This window comes from Pseudorca crassidens, chromosome 9 (assembly GCF_039906515.1).
Source record: "Pseudorca crassidens isolate mPseCra1 chromosome 9, mPseCra1.hap1, whole genome shotgun sequence".
Classification (NCBI taxonomy): domain Eukaryota; kingdom Metazoa; phylum Chordata; class Mammalia; order Artiodactyla; family Delphinidae; genus Pseudorca; species Pseudorca crassidens.
The window spans coordinates 33,301,450-33,321,906 of NC_090304.1; positions in this window are offsets into that span (position 1 = coordinate 33,301,450).

Consider the following 20,457-nt stretch of genomic DNA (forward strand, 5'->3'; position numbering starts at 1 on the left):
TCTGATAGCAGAAAAAGGGGGCAATTCAATTTTCATGAATTGTATGCTTGGCACCACTGAGCATTCCTAAAAATAGATAACTGTGATATTGGGTTGACCAAAAATTTCATTTGGGTTTTTCCATAAGATGTTACAGGATACAATGGTTGGCTTGAAGTAGAGAAACAAGAAAAAAGGAAAAAGAAAGAGGAACCAGGAAAAGAAGAGAAGACATAATAGAAATTTAATAGTGCCAGATGAAATTCTTTCCTCCAGCCATGCAAAAGGGAGGTGAAGATTCCCTGATGCCCTTATGGCAGAAAAGGATCAAGGCTCATTATTTCCACATTTGTAAAGCTGCTTCCAGCTTCCCTGTGCTGCTTATATAGCAGCACTAAATTTGCTTAGAAGGCAAACATGTCAGATAGTTTTAAATCTTAAAAATGAATATCCCTTGATCATTATGTAATGTCCTTCTTTGTCTCTTACAGTAGTCTTTATCTTAAAGTCTATCTTGTCTGACATGAAAATTGTTACTCCAACTTTCTTTTGATTTCCATTTGCATGAAATATCTTTTTCCATCCCCTCACTTTCAGTCTGTATGTGTCTCTAGGTCTGAAGTGGGTCTCTTGTAGACAGCATATATGCAGGTCTTGTTTTGGTATCCATTCAGCCCGTCTATGTCTTTTGGTTGGAGCATTTAATCCATTTACATTTAAGGTAATTATCAATATGTATGTTCCTATTACCATTTTCTTAATTGTTTCGGGTTTGGTTTTGTAGGTCTTTTCCTTCTCTTGTGTTTCCTGCCTAGTGAAGTTCCTTTAGCATTTGTTGTAAAGCTGGTTTGGTGGTGCTGAATTCTCTTAGCTTTTGCTTGTCTGTAAAGGTTTTAATTTCTCCATCAAATCTGAATGAGATCCTTGCTGGGTAGAGTAATCTTGGTTGTAGATTTTTCCCTTTAGTCACTTTAAATATGTCCTGCCACCCCCTTCAGGCTTGCAGAGTTTCTGCTGAAATATCAACTGTTAACCTTATGGGGATTCCCTTGAATGTTATTTGTTGCTTTTCCCTTGCTGCTTTTAATATTTTTTCTTTGTATTTAATTTTTGATAGTTTAATCAATATGAGTCTTGGCATGTTTCTCCTTGGATTTATCCTGTATGGGATTATCTGTACTTCCTGGACTTGACTGGCTATTTCCTTTCCCATATTAGGGAAGTTTTCAACTATAATCTCTTCAAATATTTTCTCAGTCCCTTTCTTTTTCTTTTCTTCTGGGACCCCTATAATGTTGGTGCATTTAATGTTGTCCCAGAGGTCTCTGAGACTGTCCTCAATTTTTTCTATTCTTTTTTCTTTATTCTGCTCTGCAGTAGTTATTTCCACTATTTTATCTGCCAGGTCACTTATCCGTTCTTCTGCCTCAGTTATTCTTCTGCCTCAGTTATTCTGCTCTTGATTCCTTCTAGAGAGTTTTTAATTTCATTTATTGTGTTGTTCATCATTGTTTCTTTGCTCTTTAGTTCTTCTAGGTCCTTGTTAAACGTTTCTTGTATTTTCTCCATTCTATTTCCAAGATTTTGGATCATCTTTACTCTCATTACTCTGAACTCTTTTTCAGGTAGTCTGCCTATTTCCTCTTCATTTGTTTGGTCTGGTGGGTTTTTACCTTGCTCCTTCATCTGCTTCATATTTCTCTGTCTTCTCATTTTGTTTAACTTACTGTTTTTGGGGTCTCCTTTTCACAAGCTGCAGGTTCGTAGTTCCTGTTATTTTTGGTGTCTGCCCCCAGTGGGTGAGTTTGGTTCAGTGGCTTGTGTAGGCTTCCTGGTGGAGGGAACTGGTGCCTGTGTTCTGGTGGGTGGGGCTGGATCTTGTCTTTCTGGTAGGCAGGGCCGCATCTGGTGGTGTGTTTTAGGGTGTTTGTGAACTTAGTATGACTTTAGGCAGCCTCTCTGCTAATGGGTGGGGTTGTGTTCCTGTCTTACTAGTTGTTTGGCATGGGGCGTCCAGCACTAGAGCTTGCTGGCCATTAGGTGGAGCTGAGTCTTAGCACTGAGATGGAGATCTCTGGGAGAGCTCTTGCTGATTGATATTACGGGGGGCTGGGTGGTCTCTGGTGGTCCAATGTCCTGAATTCGACTCTCCCACCTCAGAGGTTCAGACCTGACACCAGGCTGGAGCACCAAGACCCTGTCAGCCACACAGCTCAGAAGAAAAGGGGGAAAAAAAGAAAGAAAAAAATAATAATAAAATAAAATTTAAAATTATATTAAATTAAAAAAATAATCATAATAAAAGAAGAGAGCAACCCAACCAACAAACAAATCCACCAGTGATAACAAGCACTAAAAACTAAACTAAGATAAGCATAAAAATCAGAAAAAAATCAGTCACAGACAGCAAACCCCAAGTCTACAGTTGCTCCCAAAGTCCACCACCTCAATTTTGGGACAATTCTTTGTCTAATCAGGTATTCCCACAGATGCAGGGTACATCAAGTTGATTGTGGGGATTTAATCCGCTGCTCCTGAGGCTGCACGGAGAAACTTCGCTTTCTCTTTTTTGTTTGCACAGCTCCTGGGGTTCAGCTTTGGTTTTGGCCCCACCTCTGCATGTAGATCTCCCTCAGCATCTGTTCCTTTTGGGAGGTCTGAGGTCTTCTGCCAGTGTTCAGTAGGTGTTCTGTAGGAGTTGTTCCACATGTAGATGTATTTTTGATGTATTTGTGGGGAGGAAGGTGATTTCCACATCTTATTCCTCTGCCATCTTGAAGGTCCCCCCAAGGCACTCTTATCACTTAAGATTTTTGGTTGTTCATTAATATTTTTCAGTTTTTCTCAGCCTGGTGCCATCTGTGATTTTGACATTAGTTTCCTCTAATTTGTGTGACTCTATGGGATTGCTTTTTGATATTGGTGTTATTATTGTTTATTTTCTCCTTTAGAACATTTTTCCCCTGCCATTGTTACTTTCTTTTTAAATTAGTTATTAATGCTTTGCAGATGTCCTCTAAACTCACGTATTATATAGTTTAACCAGAGTTGTTGACTGGCAGTATTACAGCTCGAAAATCCTGAAGTACACCAGAAGACTTCAGTTTTAGGGTTCATGGATTGCTGAAAGGCCAATTCTAGTCTGCCACCTCATTTGGGAACATTTTCAAAGTCACGGTGACACACAGGGTCACAAAATCTGGACTTCTCTTATGGTGTATTTTATATTTTTGACTAAATCTATTTATCACCTACTGGGTTTGCTCACTTGGCCCCCACACAGGTCCTTAGATTGTTGAGGTTAATTGTTCTTGGGACCTTGGACTGCAGGGGAGGGAGCAAATCAAGAAATCTGGTGACAGCAATTGAATCCTTTAAAGATATATGCTCTCTCTGTCTTCTCAGCCTTCACCAATTCTCCCGTCTCCCCAAGAAAATACCTACTACAATTTCGTTAACTTAGTAGGCATTCAATAAATGCACTTTTTTTTTTCATTCAAGCAGCACTTATATATTTGGGGGTGGGGAGCTGAGAGATAAGTTTATAAGTTTATTTTGGAAAAAAAAAACATGAATAAATAAGGAACTCCTCTTGGTCAGTGTTCATAATGACATTCAATATACTTATGGTACCTTGCAAATTTCAAAGCAGATTTCCATAATTTATCGCCTTTTATCTCTACAAAAACTCCATATAAGGCCAGCTGAGGGGACTCAAAGGAGAGGTTGAGTAATTTTTATAAAGTCCTAAAAAAAGTGAGTATTGGAATAAAGGGCCTGAAACACTGTCTTAAAATATTGGCTCAAATATTTTTTTTCTACTGTGTTCTGCTCCTTTCCCAAATTTCTTGACAGGATCCTTTTGGCTTCTTCATTAATTTTTTCATCCATTATTTAGGATTTACATTAAAAAGCATTTTGGCTTCCAAACTTAGAAAGCAAGGGATTTTCTTTTTTGAAAATTAATCTTTCTCGTACATCTACTTCACTAATCATTCATTAAAATGGGAATCTATATCTGAGCGTAAACTTTCTTCTAGGTCGTAAGAACAGATATCTTTATATAACTTTCTCTTTATTTCATCAGATTTGTATATAATGCTGGAAATTAAATCATCTCAGAAAACTACCAACATCCTTTTTAGCTTTATGTTTGAATGTAAAATACAGTGATGGATTTCAATGAGTTTTCAACTGTTCCTCTCTTTCCTTCTTTGCCTGAGGGGAAAAGGACCAACACAAAAGTGGTTTTCCATTTGGAAATTTACATGTCTCTGAAATAAATTTGTTCTGGATTACTTACGCTTTTCATAGCTTTTTTGGTTAAAAAAAAAATGACTTGGTGCTGGTGAGTTTGGGTCCAGTAGACACTCTTGGGTTGAAACAATGCTTATGGAGATTGTTTTTCTTCCTACAGCTCCAATCCCCATCTATGGGTCTCCTCTTTTTATGGTATCACTGATAAATTTGAAAGGTATATACAATGAACTCTTGAAAGTCCTTTATCTATTGTCTCTAATTGTTAATATTTTGCCTTATTTAAGAAAGTATTATTTTTCATGAGCTCTGTTACTGAGATATGTAAGTACAGAGTCCCAGGAGAGTGTGAACCAGTCTCATCAGCCCAAGAAAAGAGGCTGATGGTCTGTCTGCATATGGTGAGATTTCAACCCCAGAGAAAACTGAGGTCAGTGGAATCATCAACAACATAACCTCAAACTCAGTGTACTGAAAAGGACAGCTGTGCCAACAAGGAGAGACGAATGGAGCAGAAATGTGCTTGTTGGCTCAACAGCCCCAGCTGTGCAAGGTGACATCTGATCCAAGCATTTGTTCGTAGCCCATTAAACAGGCAGGGCCCACAGAAAACCAAGAAAAGATGCAAATTATTTCAAAAAGGCAGCAGGTGTTGCTTCTAACTTGCAACAATCGTCAGGAAGTTTCATTTAAATTCATATGCCAACATGGGCAAGATTTTTCTCCTAATAGGCGATCATTCGACAATGAAGCAGAGTAGCTAAGCTGAAATTTTCCTGGGATTCAATATTCAGTATTGTCTACAGATTGGCAAGAATTGCTGCAAGATTACGGTAACAAAGAATATTGCATTTTTAGTGTATCACAGCATCAAAGTCTTTTGTTAGGTCATTCAAAAATCTGAAACAAATGAAGTAAATTTTTATGATTTTATAATGTAAAAATATGACTTGGTGATTAAGGTCTGTGTTATCTCGTAGATTCATATTTTTTCCCTTGAGGAGTTATGAATTCAGTGCTTTAGTTAAAATATGTGATTGTGAAAAAGAAACTGTGTCTGAAAACAACAATGCAAGTATAATCTATGAAAAATAAATTTTTATTTGTCATAGCCTAAAAGAGTAGAACTTACTTCTATAACATAAAAGAATATAGAAATTACTAGGAACATATTTAGGTTTCCGATAAAATTTTCTCTTCATGATCCCTGGTAAATTAGGTTCTTGGAGCCAATTCCAATGTTGGGGTTGGGGGGATCTCCACACAAACAGCAAGCAATTCTCGATACATCAGCAACGTGTTCAAGAATTCAACTCAGTTCTGACAGTATCTACTCAGAGATAGCATCAGATTCCATAGGTTAAGGGTTCAGTCCACAAGACTGCCCCCCACCTCCACTTCACATCCTTGTCACAAGTCCAAGTTATTACCTGCTCTTCTAACCAGCAGACTACAAATCAGAGGTTCCAAAGACCACTCCACCCCACCTCAGGATGCCAACTACAAGTCCAGGTTGTTTGTTACCTGTACTTCTGAACAACTAGCTACAGATCAGAGGCTCCCATGACCCCTTCCTTAAGTTTGATTAATTTGTTAGAATTGGCTCACAGAATGAAGAGAAATAGATTACTTGTTTATTATAAAAGGATACAACTCAGGAAAGGCAGATGGAAGACATGCACAGAGCAATATATGAGGAAATGGCTCAGAGCTACTATGCTCTCTCTGAGCCACTCTCCCCAAATCTCCACCTGTTCACCAATTTGGAAGCTCTCCAGACATCCCCCTTTGGGTTTTTATAGAGGTTTTATTACATAGACAAGATTAAATAATTGGTCATTGGTGAATGATTTAACCTCTAGCCCCTCTCCCCTTCCAGGAAATCAAGTGGTGGAACTTAAAGTTCTACCTCTCTATTCATTGTTGGTTTCCCTGGCAGCCAGGCCCACCCTTAAATGCTCTCCAAAAGTCACCTTACCTCATTAACATAAACTCAGTCATGGAAAGGACTTATTATGAGTAACAAGTTATCCATTTCATTTTTATGGCTCTGAAGCAGATTTTAGAAGCTGAGAATAAGACTATATATTGTGACAAAGAATGCTTCCATTGCTCTTATCACTCAGGAAATTCTAAGGGTTTTAAAAGCTGTGAGCCAGGAACTGCAGAAGAGGACCAAGTATATATGTCCTATAAATCACAATATCACACCTGGTCGTATGGATTTTCAACTTAGTCTTCATTTAAACAGTACAGTTTCATGTCTCTCATCATAAGCTTAAGTAACCCTAATTTCTTTTTGAAAATAGTGTGAGTAAAAGTAATGAAATTTGGAATCCTAATGTCAATGTTCTAGTGGTATTAAAGAGCACAGTAAACATGTACTAACTGAAATTGCTGCCTTCTTCAATTGAATTTTTTCTGGCTAACTGACAAAGTAAGACCATTTCAGTTACAATTTAGGCAGTGTGTACAGAATGTTAGTGAAACTTCTTACTTTACCACAGCACTCAAGAACAGACGTTCTTTTTTTTCTTTTTTTTTTTTTACATTTTTATTGGAGTATAATTGCTTTACAATGCTGTGTTAGTTTCTGCTTTATAACAAACTGAATCAATTATACATATACATATGTTCCCATATCTCTTGCGTCTCCCTCCCTCCCACCCTCCCTAGCCCACCCCTCCAGGTGGTCACAAAGCATGCAGCTGATCTCCCTGTGCTATGCGGCTGCTTCCCACTGGCTATCTATTTTACGTTTGGCAGTGTATATATGTCCATGCCACTCTCTCACTTTGTCACAGCTTACCCGTCCCCCTCCCCATATCCTCAAGTACATTCTCTAGTAGGTCTGTGTCTTTATTCCTGTCTTACCCCTAAGTTCTTCTTCACATTTTTTTTCTTAAATTCCATATATATGTGTGTTAGCATACGGTATTTGTCTTTCTCTTTCTGACTTACTTCACTCTGTATGACAGACTCTAGGTCTATCCACCTCATTACAAATAGCTCAATTTCGTTTCTTTCTATGGCTGAGTAATATTCCATTGTGTATATGTGCCACATCTTCTTTATCCATTCATTCGATGATGGACACTTAGGTTGTTTCCATCTCCTGGCTATTGTAAATAGTGCTGCAATGAACATTTTGGTACATGACTCTTTTTGAATTATGGTTTTCTCAGGGTATATGCCCAGTAGTGGGATTGCTGGGTCATATGGTAGTTCTATTTGTAGTTTTTTAAGGAACCTCCGTACAGTTCTCCATAGTGGCTGTACCAATTCACATTCCCAACAACACTGCAAGAGTGTTCCCTTTTCTCCACACCCTCTCCAGCATTTATTGTTTCTAGATTTTTTGATGATGGCCATCCTGACTGGTGTGAGATGATATCTCATTGTAGTTTGGATTTGCATTTCTCTAATGATTAATGATGTTGAGCATTCTTTCATGTGTTTGTTGGCAGTCTGTATGCCTTCTTTGGAGAAATGTCTAGTTAGGTCTTCTGCCCATTTTTGGATTGGGTTGTTTGTTTTTTTTGTTATTGAGCTGCATGAGCTGTTTATAAATTTTGGAGATTAATCCTTTGTCAGTTGCTTCATTGGCAAATATTTTCTCCCATTCTGAGGGTTATCTTTTCATCTTGTTTATGGTTTCCTTTGCTGTGCAAAAGCTTTGAGGTTTCATTAGTTCCCATTAGTTTATTTTTGTTTTTATTTCCATTTCTCTAGGAGGTGGGTCAAAAAGGATCTTGCTGTGATTTATGTCATAGAGTGTTCTGCCTATGTTTTCTTCTAAGACTTTGATAGTTTCTGGCCTTACATTTAGGTCTTTAATCCATTTTGAGCTGATTTTTGTGTATGGTGTTAGGGAGTGATCTAATTTCATACATTTACATGTACCTGTCCAGTTTTCCCAGCACCACTTATTGAAGAGGCTGTCCTTTCTCCACTGTACATTCCTGCCTCCTTTATCAAAGATAAGGTGACCATATGTGTGTGGGTTGATCTCTGAGATTTCTATCCTGTTCCATTGATCTATATTTCTGTTTTTGTGCCAGTACCATACTGTCTTGATTACTGTAGCTTTGTAGTATAGTCTGAAGTCAGGGAGCCTGATTCCTCCAGATCCGTTTTTCGTTCTCAAGATTGCTTTGGCTATTTGGGGTCTTTTGTGTTTCCATACAAATTGTGATTTTTTTTTTCTAGTTCTGTGAAAAATGCCAGTGGTAGTTTGACAGGGATTGCATTGAATCTGTAGATTGCTTTGGGTAGTAGAGTCATTTTCACAATGTTGATGCTTCCAATTCAAGAACATGGTATATCTCTCCATCTATTTGTATCATCTTTAATTTCTTTCATCAGTGTCTTATAATTTTCTGCATACAGGTCTTTTGTCTCCTTAGGTAGGTTTATTCCTAGATATTTTATTCTTTTTGTTGCAATGGTAAATGAGAGTGCTTTCTTCATTTCACTTTCAGATTTTTCATCATTAGTGTATAGGAATGCCAGAGATTTCTGTGCATTAATTTTGTATCCTGCAACTTTACCAAATTCATTGATTAGCCCTAGTAGTTTTCTGGTAGCATCTTTAGGATTCTCTATGTATAGTATCATGTCATCTGCAAACAGTGACAGCTTTACTTCTTCTTTTCCGAGATGGATTCCTTTTATTTCCTTTTCTTCTCTGATTGCTGTGGCTAAAACTTCCAAAACTATGTTGAATAAGAGTAGTGAGAGTGAGCAACCTTGTCTTGTTCCTGATCTTAGTGGAAATGCTTTCAGTTTTTCACCATTGAGGATGATGTTGGCTGTGGGTTTGTCATATATGGCCTTTATTATGTTGAGGAAAGTTCCCTCTGTGCCTACTTTCTGGAGCGTTTTTATCATAAATGGGTGTTGAATTTTTTCAAAAGCTTTCTCTGCATCTATTGAGATGACCATATGGTTTTTCTACTTCAACTTGTTAATATGGTGTATCACGTTGATTGATTTGCGTCTATTGAAGAATGCTTGCAGTCCTGGAATAAACCCCACTTGACCATAGTGTATGATCCTTTTAATGTGCTGTTGGATTCTGTTTGCTAGTATTTTGTTGAGGATTTTTGCATCTATGTTCATCAGTGATATTAGCTTGTAGTTTCCTTTCTTTGTGACATCCTTGTCTGGTTTTGGTATCAGGGTGATGCTGGCCTCGTAGAATGAGTTTGGGAGTGTTCCTCCCTCTGCTATATTTTGGAAAAGTTTGAGAAGGATAGGTGTTAGCTCTTCTCTAAATGTTTGATAGAATTCGCCTGTGAAGCCATCTGGTCCTGGGCTTTTGTTTGTTGGAAGATTTTTATTCACAGTTTCAATTTCAGTGCTTGTGATTGGTCTGTTCATATTTTGTATTTCTTCCTGATTCAGTCTTGGCAGGTTATGCATTTCTAAGAATTTGTCCATTTCTTCCAGGTTGTCCATTTTATCAGCATAGAGTTGCTTGTAGTAATCTCTCATGATCCTTTCTACTTCTGCAGTGTCAGTTGTTACTTCTTTTTCATTTCTAATTCTATTGATTTCAGTCTTCTCCCTTTTTTTTCTTGATGAGTCTGGCTAATGGTTTATCAATTTTGTTTATCTTCTCAAGGAACCAGCTTTTAGTTTTATTGATCTTTGCTATTGTTTCCTTCATTTCTTTTTCATTTATTTCTGATCTGATCTTTATGATTTCTTTCCTTCAGCTAACTTTGGGGTTTTTTGTTCTTCTTTCTCTAATTGCTATAGGTGCAAGGTTAGGTTGTTTATTCGAGATGTTTCCTGTTTCTTAGGGTAGCATTGTATTGCTATAAACTTCCCTCTTAGAACTGCTTTTGCTGCATCCCATAGGTTTTGGGTCGTCGTGTCTCCATTGTCATTTGTTTCTAGGTATTTTTTGATTTCCTCTTTGATTTCTTCATTGATCACTTCGTTATTAAGTAGTGTATTGTTTAGCCTCCATGTGTTTTTATTTTTTACAGATCTTTTCCTGTAATTGGTATCTAGTGTCATCATGTTGTGGTCGGAAAAGATACTTGATGCCATTTCAATTTTCTTAAATTTACCAAGGCTTGATTTATGACACAAGATATGATCTATCCTGGAGAATTTTCCATAAGCACTTGAGAAAAATGTGTATTCTGTTATCTTTGGATGTAATGTCATATAAATATCAATTAAGTCCATCTTGTTTAATGTATCATTTAAAGATTGTGTTTCCTTATTTATTTTCATTTTGGATGATCTGTCCATTGGTGAAAGTGGGGTGTTAAAGTCCCCTACTATGAATGTGTTACTGTCGATTTCCCCTTTTATGGCTGTTAGTATTTGCCTTATGTATTGAGGTTCTCCTATGTAGGGTGCATAAATATTTACAACTATTATATCGTCTTCTTGGATCAATTCCTTGATCATTATGTAGTGTCCATCTTTGTCTCTTCTAATAGTCCTTATTTTAAAGTCTATTTTGTCTGATATGAGAATTGCTACTCCAGCTTTCTTTTGGTTTCCGTTTGCATGGAATATCTTTTTCCATCCCCTCACTTTCAGTCTGTATGTGTCTCTAGGTCTGAAGTGGGTCTCTTGTAGACAGCATATATGCAGGTCTTGTTTTGGTATCCATTCAGCCAGTCTATGTCTTTTGGTTGGAGCATTTAATCCATTTACATTTAAGGTAATTATCAATATGTATGTTCCTATTCCCATTTTCTTAATTGTTTTGGGTTTGTTATTATAGGTCTTTTCCTTCTCTTGTGTTTCTTGCCTAGAGAAGATCCCTTAGCATTTGTTGTAAAGCTGGTTTGGTGGTGCTGAACTCTCTCAGCTTTTGCTTGTCTGTAAAGGTTTTAATTTCTCCATCAAATCTGAATGAGATCCTTGCTGGGTAGAGTAATTTTGGTTGTCGGTTTTTCTCCTTCATCACTTTAAATATGTCCTGCCAGTCCCTTCTGGCTTGCAGAGTTTCTGCTGAAAGATCAGCTGTTAACCTTATGGGGATTCCCTTGTGTTTTATTTGTTGTTTTTCCCTTGCCTCTTTTAATATGTTTTCTTTGTATTTTTTTTTGACAGTTTGATTAATATGTGTCTTGGCGTATTTCTCCTTGGATTTATCCTGTATGGGACTCTCTGTGCTTCCTCGACTTGATTATCTATTTTCTTTCCCATATTAGGGAATTTTTCAACTATAATCTCTTCAAATATTTTCTCAGTCCCTTTCTTTTTCTCTTCTTCTTCTGGAACCCCTATAATTCTAATGTTCATGCATTTAATGTTGTCCCAGAGGTCTCTGAGACTGTCCTCAGTTCTTTTCATTCTTTTTTCTTTATTCTGCTCTTCAGTAGTTGTTTCCACTATTTTATCTTCCAGGTCACTTATCCGTTCTTCTGCCTCAGTTATTCTGCTATTGATCCCATCTAGAGTATTTTTAATTTCATTTGTTGTGTTGTTCATCATTGCTTGTTTCATCTTTAGTTCTTCTAGGTCTTTTTAAAATGTTTCTTGCATTTTCTCTATTCTATTTCCAAGATTTTGGATCATCTTTACTATCATTTTTCTGAATTCTTTTTCAGGTAGACTGCCTATTTCCTCTTCATTTGTTAGGTCTCGTGGGTTTTTATCTTGCTCCTTCATCTGCTGTGTGTTTTTCTGTCTTCTCATTTTGCTTATCTTACTGTGTTTGGGGTCTCCTTTTTGCAGGTTGCAGTTTCATACTTCCCGTTGTTTTTGTTGTCTGTCCCCAGTGACTAAAGTTGGTTCAGTGGGTTGTGTAGGCTTCCTGGTGGAGGGGACTAGTGCCTGTGTTCTGGTGGATGAGGCTGGATCTTGTCTTTCTGGTGGGCAGGTCCACGTCTGCTTGTGTGTTTTGGGGTGTCTGTGGACTTATTATGATTTTAGGCAGCCTCTCTGCTAATGCGTGGTGTTGTGTTCCTGTGTTGCTAGTTGTTTGGCATAGGGTGTCCAGCACTGTAGCTTGCTGGTCGTTGAGTGAAGCTGGGTGTTGGTTTTGAGATGGATATCTCTGGGAGATTTTCACCGTTTGATATTACGTGGAGCTGGGAGGTCCGTTGTGGACCAGTATCCTGAAGTTTGCTCTCCTATCTCAGAGGCTCAGCTCTGTCTCCTGGCTGCAGCACCAAGAGCCTTTCATCCACACGGCTCAGAATAAAAGGGAGAAAAAGTAGAAAGAAAGAAAAGAAAAGAAAAGAAAGAAAGGAAGGAAGGAAGGAAGGGAAATAAATAAAAAGAAAGGAAGGAAGGGAGAAAGAAAGAAGAAAGAAAGGAAGAAAGAAAGAAAGAGAAAGAAAGAAAGAGGGCTTCCCTGGTGGCGCAGTGGTTGAGAGTTCGCCTGCCGATGCAGGGGACACGGGTTTGTGCCCCGGTCCGGGAAGATCCCGCGTGCCGCGGAGCGGCTGGGCCCGTGGGCCATGGCCGCTGAGCCTGCACGTTCGGAGCCTGTGCTCCGCAGCGGGAGAGGTCCCAACAGTGAGACATCCGCGTACCGCAAAAAAAAAAAAAAAAAAAAAAAAAAAAAAAGAAAGAAAGAAAAAGAAAGAAAAGAAAGAAAGGATAAAAGAAAAGAAAATAAAGTACGGTAAAATAAAGTTATTAAAATAAAAAATAATTATTAAAAAAATTTTAGAGTAAATACAAAAACAAAAACGGACGGATAGAACCCTAGGACAAATGGTGAAAGCAAAGCTATACAGACAAAATCTCACACAGAAGCATACACATACACACTCACAAAAAGAGGCAAAGGGGAATAAATAATAAATCTTGCTCTCAAAGTCCACCTCCTCAATTTGTGATGATTTGTTTTCTATTCAGGTATTCCACAGGTGCAGGTAAATCAAGTTGATTGTGGAGATTTAATCCACTGCTCCTGAGGCTGCTGGGAGAGATTTCCCTTTCTCTTCTGTGTTCTCACAGCTACCGGGGTTCAGCTTTGGATTTGGCACCGCCTCTGCGTGTAGGTCACCTGAGGGCGTCTGTTCTTCGCTCAGACAGGACGGGGTTAAAGGAGCCGCTGATTCAGGGGCTCTGGCTCACTCAGGCCGGTGGGGGAGGGAGGGGTTCGGAGTGAGGGGCGAGCCTGCGGCGTAGAGGCCGGCGGGACATTGCAACAGCGTGAGGTGCACCATGCGTTCTCCCGGGCAAGTTGTCCCTGGATCCCCGGGACCCTGGCAGTGGCGGGCTGCACAGGCTCCCGGGAGGGGAGGTGTGGATAGTGACCTGTGCTCGCACACAGGCTTCTTGGTGGCAGCAGCAGCAGCCTTAGCGTCTCATGCCCGTCTCTGGGGTCCACGCTGATAGCCACGGCTTGCGTCCGTCTCTGGAGCTCCTTTAAGCAGCACTCTTAATCCCCTCTCCTCGAGCACCAGGAAACAAAGAGGGAAGCAAAAGTCTCTTGCCTCTTCGGCAGGTCCAGACTTTTTCCCGGACTCCCTTCCGGCTAGCTGTGGTGCACTAACCCCTTCAGGCTGTGTTCACGGCGCCAACCCCAGTCCTCTCCCTGTGCTCCGACAGAAGCCCAAGCCTCAGCTTCCAGTCCCCGCCCACCCCGGCGGGTGAGCACACAAGCCTCTCGGGCTGGTGAGTGCTGGGCGGCACTGATCCTCTGGGCGGAAATACCTCCGCTTTGCCCACCGCATCCCTGTTGCTGCGCTCTCCTCCGCGGCCCCCAAGCTCCCCACCTCCGCCACCAGCAGCCTCCACCCGCGAAGGGGCTTCTAGTGTGTGGAAACCTTTCCTCCTTCACAGCTCTCTCCCACTGGTGAAGGTCCCGTCCCTATTCTTTTGTCTCTGTTTTTTCTTTTTTCTTTTGCCCTACCCAGGTATGTGGGGAGTTTCTTGCCTTTTGGGAGGTCTGAGGTCTTCTGCCAGCATTCAGTAGGTGTTCTGTAGGAGTTGTTCCACGAGTAGATGTATTTCTGATGTATCTGTGTGGAGGAAGGTGATCTCCACCTCTTACTCTTCCACCATCTTCCCCCTCTCCAAGAGCAGATGTTCTTAACACAGGATCCTTGCATAAGAATCAGGAGACCCATGAATTCGGATAAAGATATTTTTATATCTTTATTTTTACTAACCTTTAATTCATGTTTAGAATTTCGTTCCATTATTACAGCAAAAATCACAGCTGCATGAGCAGTATTATGATTCTATCCTCAATAGAAATCAGAGAAATTCTTATATAAAATATCTTTGCTGTAGCAGACACCTCAAAGTATCTTTTTTACATGTCATAACTTTGAAATTATAGTATTGATTCCATTGCTAGGTCTTCTTAATTAAAGTACTTTTTATAACTTCTGAAAGGTTTCTGCACCCAATTTCCAATGCCTGAGGGAGATTTCTCCATCACCAACAATTTTTCACACCAGCTGGGTGTCCTACAATTCAACTCAATTCTGAGTGAAAGGCTCAGTGGGGCAAGACTGCCCTCCAGTTCAGACCCCAACCAGAAGCCCAGGTTTTTACCTGTACTTCTGAATGACTGACTATAAATCAGAGGTTCCCATGGCCCCCTCCTCACTTTTGATTAATTTGCTAGAGCAGCCCACAGGACTCAGAGAAACATTTTACTTACTAGGTTACCAATTTATTAAAAAGACCATTAAAGAATACAATCATGAAGAGATATGTAGGGCAAGGTCCTAAATAAAGAAGTTTCTGTCCTCATGGAGTTTGGGGCGCAGTGCAGTGCCATATGGAAGTGTTCTGTTTCCTCAGCCTGGAAGCTCTCCAAACCCCCTCCTTTTAGGAATAATTAGAACCAGTGAGACTATTTTGGATTATGATCTGGAAATGAATTGAGAGTGATGGATTGCAAGGTAGTGTTGAAATTCGGGTCCTACAGATCATAATTGCCTTAGACTGGAGATACTTAAGAAAGCATTATAAAAGGCAATAGTATAAAAATTGATAAAATGAAAAGTAAAATATTAGGCTTTCAAAGATGACTCTAAGAAAATGAGTGCAGAGTTTGTATGTTATGTGGGAAATCCCAAGAGGAAACATGCCTATTTGCAGTGTCAAAAGGACAGATTCAGTGTTGGAAATTTAGTCACTAGTGTTGGCTCTTCTAAATTTTTTTTCCCTTGTAACTTTAAAGTTTCATCTGTTTTCTTAGAGGTCTCAGAAAAAGACTTTTGAATCTATATATTTTTTAGGATCTTCTAGTTGTTAGGCAACCTCTAGTTTAGCTCTTTGTATGATCTAACCCCTACTCATGTGTCTAGTTAGAAATTATACCCCAGTCTTGAAGGCTAAATGGTCTTCTCACATCCACAATATAGGATCTTAATTATACCTTAATTATATCTGCAAAATTCTGAGGATTGTAAGAGTAGCTTATGGGCAACAACTTGATGACCTTGAAGGATCTGCTCTCCTCCTTGCAAAGCACTTTCCCTAAGTCAGTGGAGGTTAAAACCTGTCTTTCATTTTAAAATTAGGGGAGGGAAATGTACAAAGTAAAATTTTAAACTTAATACCTTGCCATATCTATTTTTAATAAAGCTTTAAATCCAGCAAAGGAAATACATTTTCTAGCCTGGTACCTTAACTCTTTCCATAACTGTGTCACATGAGTTGATGGATGGTGTTCAGGGCTGGGACAGAGATTTACAGGTCATTATCTTAAATGAGATGAGTGAAACTAAAACTATGGGACTTGTGTTGGGTAAACAGCATAGACAAGAATGGATTCTTGCAGAAAAAGGCTGGCACAAAATGTAGGAAACAAAATATTAAAACAATAAGACCTTAATAAGCATCAAAGAAAATGAGGACAATTACTTTGATCATGGCCTTAAATCAATTGCTTTATTAAAGTGTTGGGTGGAAGGGAAGGAGGTTCACAGTACTTCAACCACAGGGTTCTAAGGAAAGGATAAGTGATATAAAAATAGGTATTTTTTTCTTTGAGAATTTGGCTGAGAGAAAGAGTTCAAACCATAGTTGTAAATGGTAATGAGATTTTAATACAGCCAGTATCTCAGAAATAATGAGATAATGATGGGAACCATTTTCCTTGAAATAAAATACAGAAAACGAAGAAGCAGATCAATAAGCATTCTGAAATCAATAAAGAAATTCAAAAAGTTAAATAAGAATATGACACAGATTTAAAGTACTGTTAATTTTGCTTCTCACCAATAGATTTCTAAGTGGTATTCAATCACTAAAATGTTGGCATAGTATTACAGAACAATCATATTAAGTTTGAAAGCAATTGAATTTCAAATAAAAATTCAAAAAGAAAAGAATTGACATTATTAATATTTATTTTATTTTATTTTATGTTGGATAATGTATCCAAAAAATTTAAAATGCAGACCTACCAGCTAAAAAATATATTATATTTTATAAAGTAAATCAAATGTTTTAAGTCAGTGCTGCCCAATAGAAATATAATATGAGGAACATATATAATTGTAGATTTTCTAGTAACCACATATTAACAGTATAAAAAAATAAGAGTTGAAATTAATTTTAATATATTGTACTTAACCTAATATATCAAAATACTATCATTTCAATATTTAATCAATATAAAAGTGTTTAATGAGATATTTTTTGCCCTTTTTTTTTCATAGGCTTTTGAAATCTAGTGTGTACTTTACACTTATAAGACATCTTATTTCAGACCAGCCGCAGTTCAGCTGCTTAGTAGCCATGTGTAGTTCTGTACTGGGAAGTACAGATTTAGATAATTTTTCATCTCAAATGGAATATTTTATTTCAAAGTGACCATTCTATAATTTAAGATTCTGAAGAATTTTAAAAGAAGTCACAATTACCTATGTGATTCATTATTACATGTTTTAACTCTTTCCTTTAAGAATTCTCTCTTTATTCTCTTCCTTTCTCCTGGCCTCCAATTGAGTTATTCTACTTCTTTAGACTGTTGAGATTTAGACCATTTTTATTTTCCTCTATAAACGTATTTCTCCAACAATATATTATTTTCTTTGTTTTACATGTAAATGTGTTAAATGTTCACACCATTCTTTATAAACCAGTTCCTCCAAACTAAATTCTTAACATAAATGTATTGTTCTTTGGATTTAACCAAAACCTCATCCTTGATGCCCATTAGGAAGGGATCAGAGGAGTTGCAGTCCTTGATTTATCACATTCCTTCTTCTTAATTGACTATGGCAGGTACAAAATGGTTGCCACACTTTGTCTCAGATATTGAGATATTGGTCTTTGTCTTCTCCCTCTGAATATAGTTAGGCCTTTGATTGTAGGTCTTTCACTGTCTATTGACTGGATTTTGTCACTAAGTCAATTTTGGAGGCTGCTTTGAAATCTACAAATGCTCATCTGTTGTCTTTATACAACAGATATAATACAAGTGCAATACAGAGATGTAACAAGTATGTACAGACACATACAACAGGTTTAATGTCATCAGGATGCTCTTTGTACCCCACTCAGAATGCTGTAGACATTTCTACTATCTATAGTCATTACACGTTGCTGTGTTAGAAGTGAAAGTCTAGCCGTGTTTTCTTCCTCATTAAAGTTGACTAAATTGTACTTCTTTGGTTCTTTTCTGTTTGTTTTTCTTTTATGTTTGACATTCAACAATGTAACAAAGCATGGCTTGATTTTTTTCATTCTGGATCATTTTTTTCTGTCTAACACTAGCTAGTCCTTTAAATATTCAGATCCAATTCTTGTTTCAGGAAACCATTTTTTAATCATAATATCTTCTTTATCTTTCTAATATTATTTTTTATTAATTATATTTCTGTGGGAGTATTTTGGACCATGTATATCTTTCATTCTCTTTTCCACTGTTCTAAGTGAATTTTTTCTTCATTTAATGAAAAAACCAATCTTTTCTTCTACAGAAGAAACATGATTTTCAATCTTGAATTATCTTATCCATTTATATATGAGTTCTTGATAGATTTATTTTGTTCGTCAATTTGTTTCTTTAGTTCTGCAATTTATATTTCTCTCTGTTGTTTCATCCTCAAGTCTTTGAGATCTTGTCATATTGAATTAACTTTCTCAGCAAGTTTTTCTACAGTAATTCTTTATGAGTCTGAAATGTTATACTCTTCTTAGAGGATTTAATTTTCTTAGTATTTTTTACTGTTCTTCTGCATGTAAACTCTACTTTTATTTGTTCCTAATTTTCTTTACCTAGATGATTTTTAAAAGAGATTTAATGTAATCTATTTTCTTTATTTATTATGTGGAAATCTTCTGTCACTAATTTTACCTTACCTGAAACCTGTTTGTCTTCTTCACCAAACTGTAATCTAAATGTCCTTTGATTTTGTATGTGGGCATAACCAAAGAGAGGGAGAACTCGGTAGGAATACTGTGAATACTTTATTGAAGGAAATGGTTCTAGGTTGGTTTGTTTGTTTGTTTTTCTATGACATTTTGGTAGAGGTCTTGTCAAATGTTCTCCATCAAATACGAATTATACATCCCACTTCTATGGGGGGATATTGTTGGAATTTGCACTATATTCCCAATTCAGCTTGTGGAACCAGGACACCTACTTACTTAAGAAGCAGTTGGAATTTTTTATTCATTTAAAAAATTTACCCTTATATAGTAGCTGTAATCACAAAAAATCACAAAAACATATGAAGAATTAAAAGAATTATTTTATATAGATTTAATTATTATTACAATATATATATATTGCCCATGTTTACAAGGTGAAATTTTACAATGATTTTGCAAAATAATCATATGATCCTTGCCAAATTACACTATATTGAAACAAAACATAATCATAAAATCTCTTTTGCTTTCAGCCTAAATTCAGTTACTCTATGTTATAAAAATAGTAATGCAAAGAAAATTTAATGTTATATATGCACATGTGTAAGGAAGAGACATATATCTTCAGAAAGAAATGTTGACTAGATTCTATGATGTTGACATTGCTTACAAATGTTATAGATAAGGAAGTCAATTAAAAAATCAAGATTAAAATGAATTAGCATCATTTAGTTCAAAGAAGAAATTAGAAATAAATATTCATTAGTTCTTTCAAAAATATACCTACTGAGCTTCCATCGCAAGTACAGAAGTTTTCTAGATTCAAAGTATACAGCAGAAAATGAGGCAAAGTCTTACATGCTAGAGGAGACGATAGACAATATATTGTTATAAGTAGACAAATAAATATGCAATACAACTGGAGACTCCATGAAGAAGAATGAGGTAGAACAAAGGATAGAGAGATATAGTTGACTAATTGGGTGTGTTGCTTTTCAAAGAGACCTAAATGAAACGATTTGTGCATCTAATATATTTTATGAAATAGCTTGGGGAATGTAGTTCAAGCAAAATATTTCTAGTTTATTTTCATGAGAGTTAGATGTGTTGTGTCTATTCATAGGATTTGGCACTTATACAAGAGAAAATATTTCTGAGTATTTAGATAAATTTTGAATACACTCTCAACTAAGTAATGGAAAATCATAGGACAATTGTATTGATGGTGTGAAAACAATGGCAGAAATTTAAAGGAGTGTCACCTCATGTTAAATCTGCTATTGAAATGTGTTCAGACAGTCATGGGGTGTTAGGTAGGTAAGCATTAGTAAATTAAGGTGATGACAGCATTAACCAAAAACATGTCAAATTATGCCATACAAATGTGAATTGATTAAGTTTTTAAATTGCTGACATTCCAAATTCATTTTTAATTAAACAGGAAGTGGTTTACAGAATGTCCATTTTTATACTTAATTTCATTGGCTGTCCTGAGGGAAGGTGATGGTACAAATTTTTCTGAGACAAGAAATCACTATTTTTTCATGACAAAGAAAATTCATTATTGGAATACTTATCTGATATAACATGATTATACCAACTTGCATGCTTTGCTATTTTTAACAAGCTAAGTAAACTTGATTAGATAATTCTGTGTTGCAAAGATACCACCTTGAATTCAATTCTCATTGATGCAGAATTCAATGAGAAAATTCGAGCAAGGTTTGGACTTATTTAACAATTTGACTTTTACAATTTTGAGTGCATTAATTTTAAAAATAAGCAATACAGTCTCAGAGATTTTTAAATTATATTCTTGGGAATGCAAAAATGTTATATGGTATATTTGGAGAGGTACATCCAACCTGAAAATTAAACTACAGTTGCTATTAATCTACTCATCAACTCCCTCTAAATGAAAAATTGACTAATTCAAGAAAGTACTTT